This window comes from Caretta caretta, chromosome 2 (assembly GCF_965140235.1).
Source record: "Caretta caretta isolate rCarCar2 chromosome 2, rCarCar1.hap1, whole genome shotgun sequence".
Classification (NCBI taxonomy): Eukaryota; Metazoa; Chordata; order Testudines; family Cheloniidae; genus Caretta; species Caretta caretta.
The window spans coordinates 46,337,145-46,350,895 of record NC_134207.1 but is presented as its reverse complement, the minus strand read 5'-3'; the positions used below and the strand labels follow the sequence as shown (position 1 = coordinate 46,350,895).

Sequence of the window (13,751 nt, the reverse complement as noted above, 5' to 3'; positions counted from 1 at the left end):
GCTGCGTGTCTTCAATTTCAGGAGCTGATTTGTAAGGTGGGCCTTAAAGTGGTAAATGGATTGGGCCCTACATACCTCCCCAGTTTTCTGGCATCCTATGAACCATCTCACTTACCTAGGTCAGAGAGGAAGGGGTTTTCATAGGGGCACAGAAGATAGGCACAATAGTATTATATTTGGATCTATGCACTGATTCAACCCCCCTATATTGGCCAACAAAGAGCTCGTCTTCATTCCGTGTTTTCATTCTGTTCACTTCACAAGATGTCTTGGATGCCCTGAAGGCATCTCAACCCAAGATCTGTGAATTTGACCCCTGCCCTTCCTGATGGGTGAAGGAGAGTCCCGAGTGAATGGTACCTCTCTTGACTGAAATAGCCAACAAAACACCTCATTAGGAGGAGGAATTTTCCAGTTATCTTTCAAACATACAACAGTGAAACTGACACTGAAGAAACCCACATTGGATACACTGGATCAAGCCAGCTACCACCCAGTGTCAGTCTGTTCCGGAGGAAGTGCACAGAACAGCTGGCTAAAAGCCACCTACAAGCATATCTAGCTGAAGCGAAAGATCTAGCCCTGTCACAATCTGGATTCAGGCCAGGACATGGGTTGAAAACTGCTTTAGTGGCACTGATGGATGATCCCCTGCTGTCAATGGGTGGAGGGAAGACATCCATTTTCATACTTCTGGGCCTCTCTGCAGCATTTTACACTGCTGATTGTGAGATATTGCTGGTCCTCAGTGAGAAGTGGCAGGGTCCCGGTGAATGTGCTAAAATGGTTAGAATCCTTCCTGGTGGGATGCACCCAAAGGTTGTTGGTGGGAAACTGTACCTCCACCACCAGACCCATCATTTCTAGGAACAATTTTCTCTACAGTTCTTTTCAATATCTACATGCAGACACTAGGAGAACTGGTCAGGTGACATGGATGCAAGTGTCAGCAATTTGCCAAAAAGAAAAGGAGTACTTGTGGCACCTTAGAGACTACCAAATTTATTTGACCATAAGCTTTCGTGAGCTACAGCTCACTTCATCGGATGCAATTTGACAATGTCCGACAGCTCTACCTATCTTCTGCCACATACATACATACATACATACATACCACAGACACCAGGACATCCCAGTCCTTGAATGAGACCAGCTCATGCATGAAGAACAGCTGGTTAAAGCTTAACCTTTGCAAGGTAGAAGTTATGGTGGTTGGGAGAAAAAAGCACATTGAGGAATCTACAGTCACAGTGCAGTCTCCTTTGGTTGAAGACGTATATACTCAACTGGTCAATTCTGTCCATAGTTTAGGAGTGCTGCTGGATTCCTCACTAATGCTAAGCTTCCACATAGCAGTGTCCACCTGCATTTGGCAAGGAGACTCCATCCCATCCTGGAAAATGATGACTTAGCTTCAATTATACATGCCTTCACCACCTTCTGTCTGGACTACAGCAATGCAATGCACCTGGGCAAGAAGTCATCAGCTCTCAGGACATTCCAACTAATACAAATTGCTGAAGTGCATCTCCTCAGCAACATGTCCATCAAACCTGTCCTCTGCTCTCTACACTGGTTTCCCATGGAATATAACAAGTCACGTTCAAGATCTAGGTCTTTATCTTCAAGGCATTCTGTAGCCTGTACCTAAGATACCTAGCAGATCACCTACGGCTCTGGCATGAGGATCATGGGTGGCTCAGGCACACTAGAACTGACTGGCACAAGGGCAAAGTGTGCCTGAGTAGGAGACAGAGCTTTCTCGGGTGCCAGCCTGGTACATGAAACCCATAGGAACTAAGGCCCGTTGCAAATCTCACCACTTTTGGCTATAAGTGCCAGGCTCACTTCTTCAGCCTGGACTTCTCTAATATAAACACACAGCGTAGTGTGCATATAATGTAAACAAAACTAACCACTACACACATAATATTCCCCATGCGACAGAAATTGTCACATCACTCACTGCACTTCTGGGAGACACTCAGATACTACAGTGACGAAGGTGGCATAAGAACCTGAATAGAACAAAATATTGACTCAGCAACCCTGAGTTTTTGGAGTACCCATCCTCCTGCCAGTAGGAATGCCCATAGATTGGGCCCCTTTCAATGAGGGTGCTAAGTAGAGCTCATCAGAATTTTCCAGAGGAATGATTTTCCAGCAGAAAATTCAGTTTCTGCAAAAAACAACATTTTCTGTGGGACAATTTCAATTTTGCCATAAAATTGTTCCCAGCTCCATGGCTTTCCTGCTCCTCAACAACCCAGCAGGTGGGCTGCCACAGAGCTGGGGCTCCCACAGAGCTGGGGCTCCCAGCACTTCTGTGCTCCTGCCAAGTGGCCAGCCAAGGAGCTGTGGATCCCAGGGAAAATATTGCATTTCAGAAACACCAAACTTCTCCTGTGGCGGGAACATATGGGTGCTGCTGAAAGGAAATATTGCAGAATTTCAGTTACTCCAAAAAATTTGAGTTGCGGGGGATTGTCCCAATTTGGAATGAAAACATACATGTGTAGGGGGGCGGAGGGTGAGAAAACCTGGATTTGTGCTGGAAATGACCCAACTTGATTATCATACACATTGTAAGGAGAGTGATCACTTTAGATAAGCTATTACCAGCAGGAGAGTGGGGTGGGAGGAGGTATTGTTTCATGGTCTCTGTGTATATAATGTCTTCTGCAGTTTCCACAGTATGCATCCGATGAAGTGAGTTGTAGCTCACGAAAGCTTATGCTCAAATAAATTGGTTAGTCTCTAAGGTGCCACAAGTACTCCTTTTCTTTTTGCGAATACAGACTAACACGGCTGTTACTCTGAAACCATACATAATCTGAAAAGTCAGTTTTGGGGGGGAACTGAATTTCTGTTTTCTGGCCAGCTGGAGTGTTGAAGCTATTATTTTTCAAATGCAATTAGAACTGCGCTGGAATCTGTTTTAATGTTGTTCTCTTTAGCTGTACTATTGTTTCATTTATTGTTCTAAATGTGTGTTATTCTAAATGGTACCATATCATTATTATAACCTATGTATAAACTGGCTTCCCAATTTCCCCCATGGCTAAAATTCATGAGAGCCAAAATCAGCCTATTCATTATGATAAACAGTTAATCATTCCCCACTCGGCTAGTCCAGAAACAGAAAAAAATGATGTCATCATCACCTTTGTGTACATAATTACCATGGCTTTTTTCATTGTCATCATCCTCTGTTTGCCTACACCTGATTCTATGAATGTCACCTCCTATTTGATCTGTTCCATAGCTCTTATCCAAGTCTCTGTTGGTTTTGTAATTTTCACTGTATCCCCAGGGATTTTGCAGCCTTTGTTGCACTTTTATTGTCTGGGATCACATTTAAGTATCCTTTTATTGCCTACCTTTCTGATGCTGCTGTGTGTTGGCCGTTGCTATTTGCTCTGTCCATCATATTGCTTCAGCTTGTTAACGAGATCAGTTAGGTTAACGTTTATTACCTGTTAACAATTAACTCTTGTTATTGGTTAACGTAAGTATAATTGCAGGCTTGATAATTCTGTCTCTCTGATGGGGTCAGGGCAACATTCTTCACAGCAGTTGTCAAGAAGCAGATGTCTGTCTTTTCTGGGGGAAATGTGAAAATCGCCAGAGGCAACAATGTCATAAAAGTTAGAGATGGAAAAGACCTGGCGGATCACCAGGCCAATCACTTTGTCAGTGCAGGACTGTTCCTTCCCCCCGAGTTTGTCAGAAAAACAACCACTAAGCAATTTATTTATTATTACAGCTCTGGCTTTTGGGATGGCTGCCAATCTGTGCCCAGGGATGGGGAGCCAGTTTGGAGGATGTTCTTGAACAAATGTAGGACTGACTTGCAGCTAAGTGTATAGAGTAATGCTCTGCTAGCTGCCTCTCTTCCTATAGCCGACTGAGAAGGAGAAGCCATTTAGAGAAGGAGCACCTGACAAATGTCCCTCATGTTAGTCTTTAAATTGGACAATGCTCCACAAAAATATGGTGTCCCCCTCATTTTCATTGTTGACATTTATTTGCATCAGACATGCAGAGCCATGACACTGAGGTTACAGCAGGAGTTATTCACACAAAGGGGATCGATCCCACAGCATTTTAAGTTTCCTGCATTAACAGTTTTTTAGCCCTGATTCTGGGCCTGTGTCAGACATTGCAACCCACATATGGGCCTTGTCAGGCTGAAGGGCAGGACGGGAAGGAGACACAGAAGAGATGTGATCTCCTAAAAATAATCTCATTGGTGGGAATCAAGAACAGCTATGCCCATGGGCCCCAATATCCAAACATAAAAATCCTCTCTGTGGCGAAGGATACTCTATGGAGCCTAACATCATCTCACAATTAAAATGAAATGAGGATACACACTTGAATTAATATTTAAATGGAAAGAAACGGTTATTATTTCTATAGGCTGCAAAAGACATTTTAAAGGAAATTGGACATTCTTGTCACAATCCATACACTGTAAATGTACAGTAAAGGTCTGCAAATGTTTTTTTCTTGTTCATTATAAACACAAACACTCCAGTAGAACTGACCTTTTCCAACTGATAAAACAAAAGATGGGTCCAAGATTACATGTGGAGTCATTTAGTAACAAGTTATTTGTTCGATGCCATCAAAAAAAATCTGTCTGAGGTTGGGCAGGTGCTAAATTGCAACTACTGCTTACCAGAAAAAGTTCGCTCATTTCAGAGTTCCCTTGTCATTTCATTCCCATCACCACACATTCGTTTGTTTCATCCAAGTGTCGCATCGTGCCATAAACCATGTTGTGGCAAGAGCAATCTTTTTCACTTCAGGACTATACACAGTCTAGCACAATGGCGCATCCTGTTGGGGTGCTATGGGGATACAAGGAAAAAAAAATAATTCATGTGCAGACAGCCCAAAGCTTTCCATGTGTCAGCAATAAAAAAAAAAAAAACCCATTCAGATCAAGTTACTGTAATCCAAGAAGTTATCAACAAAGAAAACCAAATTTTCAGCGGGTTATATACGTGCAAGGGATGAGGGGAGTCACCATCCTGAGCTAATCACACAATATATTTTCATCAACAAAATTGCAATAATTTGAAAAGAAGTAGTAGAAACATTTCAATAAGAGAAACAACATACAAACCCTTATCATGCTGCATATTCAAACACATTGGTCAGAGTGTGAATAATAACGTAACTCAACGGAGTTAGACCAGGAATGAATTTGGTCCACTGTGGCAGTAGCTAAATGTTCTCACTGCGGCTTCATTGCCTTAATCGCCTTCTCCAGTGTTTAGCATTTAACACAAGATTTTCTTGTGCCAAGACTATGCCTGTTATAATCTTTACCATGTGTGACCCAGGGTATCAATGCCAACTGGCAGAGGGCACACCATACCATAACTGTCATCAGGCCTGATCCACTCATTGCCCCAACTCACTGTTGTCATAATCTGTCTCTAAAAGATGTTGTGTACATTGTCATATGCAAACTGGTGACGTGCTGGTCATTAATATTTGTTGCTTGATGTATGCATGGGCGGTGCATAAAGAATTATAGATGAGTGCTGAAAATATGTTCCTCCACTGTGGCTAAGCACAGCCTGGCTTAGACAAAAGCACATTGTTTCACCAGCTTGACTGTGTTACCCATGTAAATTAAGCAAAGCGTGACCTAAGACAATGAAAAACTCATTTACATGCAAGGTAAACCAGCCATCAGTCAAGCAAGTGGGGGAAGGTGACCATTTAATATTCTCAATGGGGGATGGAGCCTGAACCTCCAGGAAGCCTCCCTGCCTCTTGAAACAGGGTCAATGAACTTTGGAAAGGTACAAGCAGAGATAAAAAGTCATTTGGTCATTCATCACTTTGGGGACAATAGGGTACAGCATCTTTAGAGCCTGTGAAAGTTGGGTCTCCTTGTCAGGAGGACTAGGGATGCTGATAACTTGATGTAAGTAGGGAAACTACTTAGGCAAAGCTTATAACTTGCTAGAATGACATTTTAGCCACTAGAAAGTTTGTACTATAAGAGTGTATAGAGTCACAGAATCATAGAACTGGAAGAGACCTCGAGAGGTCACCTTGTCCAGTCCCCTGCACTCAAAGCAGGACTAAGTATTATCTAGACCATCCCTGACAGGTGTTTGTCCAACCTGCTCTTAGAAATCCCCAATGATGGAGATTCCATAACCACCCTAGGCAATTTATTCCAGTGCTTAACCACTCTGACAGTTAGGAAGTTTTTCCTAATGTCCAACCTAAACCGCCGTTGCTGCAATTTAAGCCCATTGCTTCTTGTCCTATCCTCAGAGGTTAAGAAGAACAATTTTTGTCCCTCCTCCTTGTAACAACCTTTTATGTATTTGAAAACTGTTATCATGTCCCCTCTCACTCTTCTCTTCTCCAGACTAAACAAACGCATTTTTTTCCAATTTTCCCTCATAGGTCATGTTGTCTAGACCTTTAATCATTTTTGTTGCACTTCTCTGGACTTTCTCCAATTTGTCCACATCTTTCCTGAAATGTGGTGCCCAGAACTGGACACAATACTCCAGTTGAAGCCAAATCAGCACGGAGTAGAGCGGAAGAATTACTTCTTGTGTCTTGCTTACAATACTCCTGCTAATACATCCCAGAATGAAGTTTGTTTTTTTTGTCACACTGTTGACTCATATTTAGCTTGTGATCCACTATGACCCTCAGATCCCTTTCCACAGTACTCCTTCCTAGGCAGTCATTTCCCAGAGTGAGGTCTGTTCTGAAAGCTAATGACACATTCGCGATTAATACCGTTGTGAAATGTATGTATTAACATTGCGTAAAGAATTATGGAAGCTTCTAAGAAGTGGAAACTTGGACAGATAACTAGGGAGGAGTATAAAAATATTGCTCGAGCATGCAGGGGTGTAATCAGGAAGGCCAAAACACAATTGGAGTTGCAGCTAGAAGGCATGTGAAGGATAACAAGAAGGGTTTCTACAGGAATGTTAGCAATAAGAAGGTGGTCAGGGAAAGTATGGGACCCTTACTGAATGGGGGAGGCAACCTAGTGACAGATGATGTGGAAAAAGCTGAAGTACTCAATGCTTTTTTTGCCTCGGTTTTCACAGACAAGGTCAGCTCCCAGATTGCTGCACTGGGCAGCACAGTATGGAGAGGAGGTAAGCAGCCCTCAGTTGTGAAAGGACAGATTAAAGACTATTTAGAAAAGCTGGACATGCACAAGTCCATAGGGTCTTGAGCATATGCTCAAATAAATTGGTTAGTCTCTAAGGTGCCACAAGTACTCCTTTTCTTTTTTCAAAACAATACTGTGTAACAACAGAAACAGCACCCAGAGACTCCCCGCCCTTTTGTTGTATTAACAATTGTGATTAAAATAGAGATAGAGGATGTATGTGGATGGATGCTTGGTGTGGATAATAACTGAATGATCAGGGAGGTGCCAGCCTAAGAATCCAGTGTCCATCGGCTGAAGAAGGCATCAAGTGGAAATAACCAGAGGACCCCCGGAGGGCAGACTAGAATCCGCCCAACAGCCTCAAGAATGGGAGAACCAAAGAACAAGATAACATCTGGCAGCACGGAGCCGTCAGGAATGTGCTATCTGCTGATTGATTCAGCAACAGCATGATGAAGCAATTCCCATAGACAGGCTTAGGAAGAAACTCCTATAAAAATAGACTCTAGAAAGTGAGAATTTTGGGGTCTGATTCTGCAAACCAACTTCCAGGAGCATCAGATGAGCATCTGACAAGGCCCTGCTCCCTCCTCATGTCCAGGCCATCTGGCCAGTGGCTTGGCATGAGCAACTCTAAGGCTGGTAACTATGATAACAACCTTGCAGAACCTCTGTGTGTGTGTGTATGAATGTGTGAATAAATATGAAATTGAATGGAATGTTATAGCTATAACTAACTGCTTACTATGATTATTTCTGTATTCACAATAAATGTGGTATTTTGCCTTTTTCCCTTTAATAAGATCCTGCTGGTTTTTATTTTATTGGTATAACACTTGCTGCACCCCAGCTGAAACGCCTGGGCATCAGTGTGGACGGGGTGTTGCATTACTGTGCTGTGATTGGCCTCTCGAAATGTCCCATAATCCCCTGAAGTCAAGTGGCCTCTCTTCTCATTGTTCTGAACTTGGCTGCAGGCATGTGGATATCCCCTTTCAAAGCTCCGTTTCTGACAGCTGGCTGCTTATCTGCTCCAGGACACAAAGCAAACCATTACTGTGGAATGCTCCTGCTGCCGAAGCAGTGTGTGTGTGTGTGTGTGTGTGTGTGTGTGTGTGTGTGTGTGTGTGTGTGTGTGTGTGTGAGAGAAAGAGAGAGAGAGAGAGAGGTGTGGGGGGGGAAGAGCAGTCTGCTGCTGTCTGAACTTACAGGACATCATGCTGACACACTCTCTGCTCCCCAAAACACACTGTCTTGCCCCGCACATACACACAACACACTCCCTGTCACACTTCACCCCCCCCATTTGAAAAGCACGCTGCAGCCACTTGCACACTAGGATAGCTACCACAATGCACTGCTCTCTGTGGCGTTGCAAGAGCTGCTTATGTGGCCACACCACTGCGCTTGCAGCTGACAGCGTGAACACAGGGCAGCATTTTCCCTGCTGCGGTCTCCAAAGGCTGGTTTAACTCCCGGCGCTCTACATCTGCAAATATAACCAACCCCTAAGTGTTCTGATGCCTGGATCCAAAATCTGTATCAGTTCCATTGGGACTTCGTCTTCTCCTGACTGATCATGCTGGGGGCTCTGCCAGTCTCCAGCACTCCGGACCCTCAGCTACCACCACCTCCTGGGACCCCCAATCGATTCAAGTTTCACGAAGTGGTGAGAACCCAGCTCTCTCTCGCTCTCGGTATAGCCTTCTGACCCTGATTTTGTGATCAGTTATAGTTTTCTAAACCTGACTTTTATAATCAAATTTAAGTTAGATTTAATATTGTAACTGTTTTGTTTGTTTGGCTCCCCTATGGTTATTACCTGGCAATAAATAACTTTCATGGTTAAGCTGGTTGCTTCTCTCTCTCTCTCTCTCCCTCTCCCCCGTGGGTGTTTTTTTGGCTTCCTCATTCGCTCTGCAGCAACGCTTCTTGTACCTAAGCTAAAAGATCCCTGAAGTGCCCAAAAATCCTGTGGGGTTTGCTCATCAAGTGGCTCATCATCCCCTCACCCCCAGAAAAGTAACCCTAATAAATGAGCATAACCCAAGGTAATGGGCAAATCTAGTAACAAAACCAACTGGCTATGCGGCAGTTCTGCAGAAAAGGACCTGGGATTACCGTGGATGAGAAGCTGGATATGAGTCAGCAGTGTGCCCTTGTTGCCAAGATGGCTAACGCTATATTGGGCTGCATTAGTCCGAGCATTGCCAGCAGATCGAGGGAAATTATTATTCCCTCTATTTGGCATTGGTAAGGCCACATCTGGAATATTGCATTCAGTTTTGGGCCCCACCACTACAGAAAAGATGGGGACAAATTCGAGAGAGTCCAGTGGAGGGTAACAAAAATGATTAGGAGGCTGGGGCACATGACTTATGAGGAGAAGCTGAGAGAACTGGGCCTATTTAGTCTGCAGAAAAGAAGACTGAGGGGTGATTTGATAGCAGCCTTCAACTACCTGAAGGGGGGTGTTCCAAAGAGGATGAAGCTCAGCTGTTCTCAATGGTGGCAGATGACAGAACAAGGAGCAATGATCTCAAGTCGCAGTGCGGAAGGACTAGGTTGGATATTAGGAAAAATGAGTTTCAAGCATACTTTGTTCACAGTATTTGCCTAGCATCTTGGTTGAGAGAGATCAGATTTGAGCAGTACAGTATTTGATTTTCATTTTTATGACCAGCAATATTAGAACTGTGTTAATTACTGTCAATTTATATGGCTTAATATTCTTTGGCTGTTAGACCATGACCTTCAAGTTCTTTTTTATGTTGATTTCTAACATAGCTTGGTTCCAAAGATAAGAAGTCTCAGTTTTGTCTTTTTGCAACTCCTTTTTCTCCTTTTTGTTCACAGCAATATACATGCCTGTAAGATTAATAAGAATATAATTCTCAGAAATGTCAACCAAGTATTATCTCAGCACATTTCTCCAACCATCAGCAACTGTAAGAGAGGTTTGAAAGGAAGTCTTGCAAATGTGCCTACAAGGTTTTCAAACAATGAAATACTGACAGATTTAATTTAATATCTTTTTCTGGAAACAGCAACTGTGCATTAAAGTCATGCAATGATGCCAGGTGAAAAGGAAAATCAATGACAAAATAATTTTTCTTGACAGCCTCATATCTGTCCTAATTCCCTGCTTATTTTAAGATCATTTTTCTATTCTGTTGAGGTTAATACTTGAAAAACAAATCTGAGATTCAATCTCATATAATAAACAGGCACTATAAATGATATTCAAACATACACTTATTCTGTCAGTGAAGGAAACAAACTATAGTTTAAAATACAGCATTGTCCATATTTATTCATGAATCACACACAAAAGTTTGCTGTGTAACTACTACTGTTTGTTAATAACATTGTTAATGAGTGGAGGTGTGAATTAAACTACATTTGCCCATTTCTGGGAGCAGGGTTTTATTCTTTGTTTTTACTCAGAGAATAAACTATGGAGATCTATACTGGACCCCAGTCCTGCAAACGCTTACATTCATGGGTAGCTCCAATGGCTACTTAATTTCACTCGTGAGTATAAATGGTAGTAGGATCAGAGTAATTGATTAATCTATAAATGTCACCAAGTAGTGTAGACCCTACTACTTTATCATTGTAGTTGTGGGAAGAGCTGGTCAGGAATTTTCCAACAAAAATGCCAATTCATTGAACCTGAAATGTTTTGTGGAAACAGAATCATAGAAATCTAGGGCTGGTGGGAACCTCGAGAGGTCATTGAGTCCAGCCCCCTGCACTGAGAAAGGTGAGAATCAAATCTAAAATGGCTGATTTCCCTCTTGTTGCTCATATGACCCTATTATAAATTTTCCATGTCTCCCCAATACCAACATCTAGCCCTCTGTTAAAGTTGCCTTTCTTTTAGGTCACCTGTGCAATTTTTTCACCTGCCGCCTTTGAACCTAAATTAAAGCCAACTCCTTGGGTTTGAAGTCAGTGTGCGAAGATGCTCTTACCCTTCTTGGACCCCAGTTCTTCCCAGCAGTCCTTCTTCCTGGAACAGCATTCCATGGTCAAGGAAGCCAAAGCCCTCCCATCCACACAATTTGTGCAGTCATGCATTCATGTCCAGGATGCACATGCCCCTGCTTGGGCCCTTACCCTCAACCAGGAGGATGGATGAGAACACAACCTATGCCCCCCTCACCCTCATTCCCAGAGAATGGTAGTCACTGCTGATTTGCTCAGGATCAGACCTGGGAGTATCATTAGTGCCAGGGCCGGCTCTAAGTTTTTTGTTGCCCCAAGCAGCAAAAAAAAACCCCAAGAAACAAAAACCTGCCGAATATGCTGCAGCCGGAGAGAACAGGAACATCAGAGGGAGTTGCCACCGAATTGCCACCGACAGTGAGACCGGAACCGGAAGAGTCGCCGCCGAATTGCCGCCGCGGGAAACAACAGAGAGGTGCTGCCGCCAAATTGCCACCAGGACTGCTGCTGGAGTGCCACCCCAAGAATAGCCGGAGTGCCGCCCCTTAACAGCACTGCCCCAGGCACCAGCTTGCTTAGATGGTGCCTAGAGCCAGCCCTGGTTAGTACTCACAGGGATGAGAAGCATGGGGTAGTGGTCAGAGGGATAGATGAGCCTATACAACCTTTCCGGAATGTGTCAGATGCAGGCTCCAGGCAAGCAGCACACCTTTCAGGACATCGTGTCAGGTTGGCAAATGTATGTCTTCATCTCCCACAGAAGGGAGTCCCTGACTACCAGCACCCTATGCATCCTCCTCTTGAGTGAGGTGGCCATTGGCTTGGGCCCTGGGGGCAGGTGGATCCTCCGCCACAGCCACTGGGGTCTGCTCCTCACCTTCTGTTGCCAGTACAGTATATTGGTTCTTGACCACAATGGCCAGGGTACCTAGGTGGGAGGTGGAGCACTATCTACTTCCCAAGGTGGCCAGCAGCCAGTCTCTTCTCTGTAGAGTAGGTGGTTTGCCTTCCTCCTCTGGTGCTGCTGTAGACATCTGTAGCCAGCCAGCATCCTCCATTCCAGACATCTCACGTGCATCCTGTCATAAGTCCTCATGCTCTTGGATGCTATGCAGATTTGAGTCACCTCCTCCCACAGCTCTCTTATCTGTTCCTGAGGGACTCCACCAAGAGACACCTCTCACTCCAGGTGGTTTTCCCTGCCTGGTTTTCATTGGTGGGGATATGCAGGCCACATTCCCAGCAAGGATTTCACTGTAGGTCCCTCAGCTTTAAGAGAGTAATTCATAGATATTTAGGTCAGAAGGGACCACTATGATCATCTAGTCTGACCCCCCGCACAACGCAGGCCACAGAATCTCACCCACCGCTCCTGCAAGAAACCTCTCACCTATGTCTGAACTATTGAAGTCCTCAAATCGTGGTTTAAAGACTTCAAGGAGCAGAGAATCCTCCAGCAAGTGACCCATGCCCCATGCTACAGAGGAAGGCGAAAAACCTCCAGGGCCTCTTCCAATCTGCCCTGGAGGAAAATTCCTTCCCGACCCCAAATATGGCGATCAGCTAAACCCTGAGCATATGGACAAGATTCACCAGCCAGATACTACAGAAAATTCTTTCCTGGGTAACTCAGATCCCACCCCATCTAATATCCCATCACAGGCCATTGGGCCTATTTACCATGAATATTTAATTACCAAAACCATGTTATCCCATCATACCATCTCCTCCATAAACTTATCGAGTTTAATCTTAAAGCCAGATAGATCTTTTGCCCCCACTGTTTCCCTTGGAAGGCTATTCCAAAGCTTCACTCCTCCGATGGTTAGAAACCTTCGTCTAATTAGAAGTCTAAACTTCCCGATGGCCAGTTTATATCCATTTGTTCTTGTGTCCACATTGGTACTGAGCTTAAATAATTCCTCTCCATCTCCAGTATTTATCCCTCTGATATATTTATAGAGAGCAATCATATCTCCCCTCAACCTTCTTTTAGTTAGGCTAAACAAGCCAAGCTCCTTGAGTCTCCTTTCATAAGACAAGTTTTCCGTTCCTCGGATCATCCTAGTAGCCCTTCTCTGTACCTGTTCCAGTTTGAATGATCGGCCGGTAAGCTGAAAAAAAACTAGTTCTATTAGAACATACAGATTGAGAGATCAAACCCACAATAATTCACCAATGGAAAGAAGAAGAGTAATTACAGCTTGCAGAAGCAAACAGGAGACTTTGACAAAAAATATCCGGACTCTAGGCACCCTAAGATAACAATATTACAAAAATGATACCTGCAGGTTCTTGGGAAAGCGATACACTTGAGATCAACACAGCAGCATTTAAGTGGCTACGTCATCTGAGTAGAAAAGGAAATGCTGAGAGATTTGCATAGTGATTGTTACTACAGAAACAACTTCCTTTGCACATTAACCACATTTTTTTCTCTCTCTGTGTCCAGCTATTATGCAACCAAATGAGATGGCATTGGGGAAACCGGAGGATACACTGAAGGAAAAACATAGCTTAATGATCAGAAAGGAGAGCTAATAATCATCACGGGGGAAAAGTGAAAACAGCCTTCTGGCGCCAAGCAACTAGTTTTGGAGAATAGAATATTTTGTTTAATTAT

General features: G+C 43.7%; 1 long non-coding RNA gene across 1 annotated transcript; it reads right to left on the bottom strand.

Annotated features, from left to right (window-relative positions):
• Positions 1 to 1,093: 1,093 nt before the first annotated feature.
• Positions 1,094 to 13,452, bottom strand: LOC142070746 (uncharacterized). Its single transcript, XR_012666694.1, has 3 exons — positions 13,414 to 13,452; positions 4,685 to 4,856; positions 1,094 to 3,476 (listed from the first exon to the last, which is right to left on the bottom strand). It is a non-coding gene; the product is annotated as an uncharacterized LOC142070746 (long non-coding RNA).
• Positions 13,453 to 13,751: the final 299 nt, after the last annotated feature.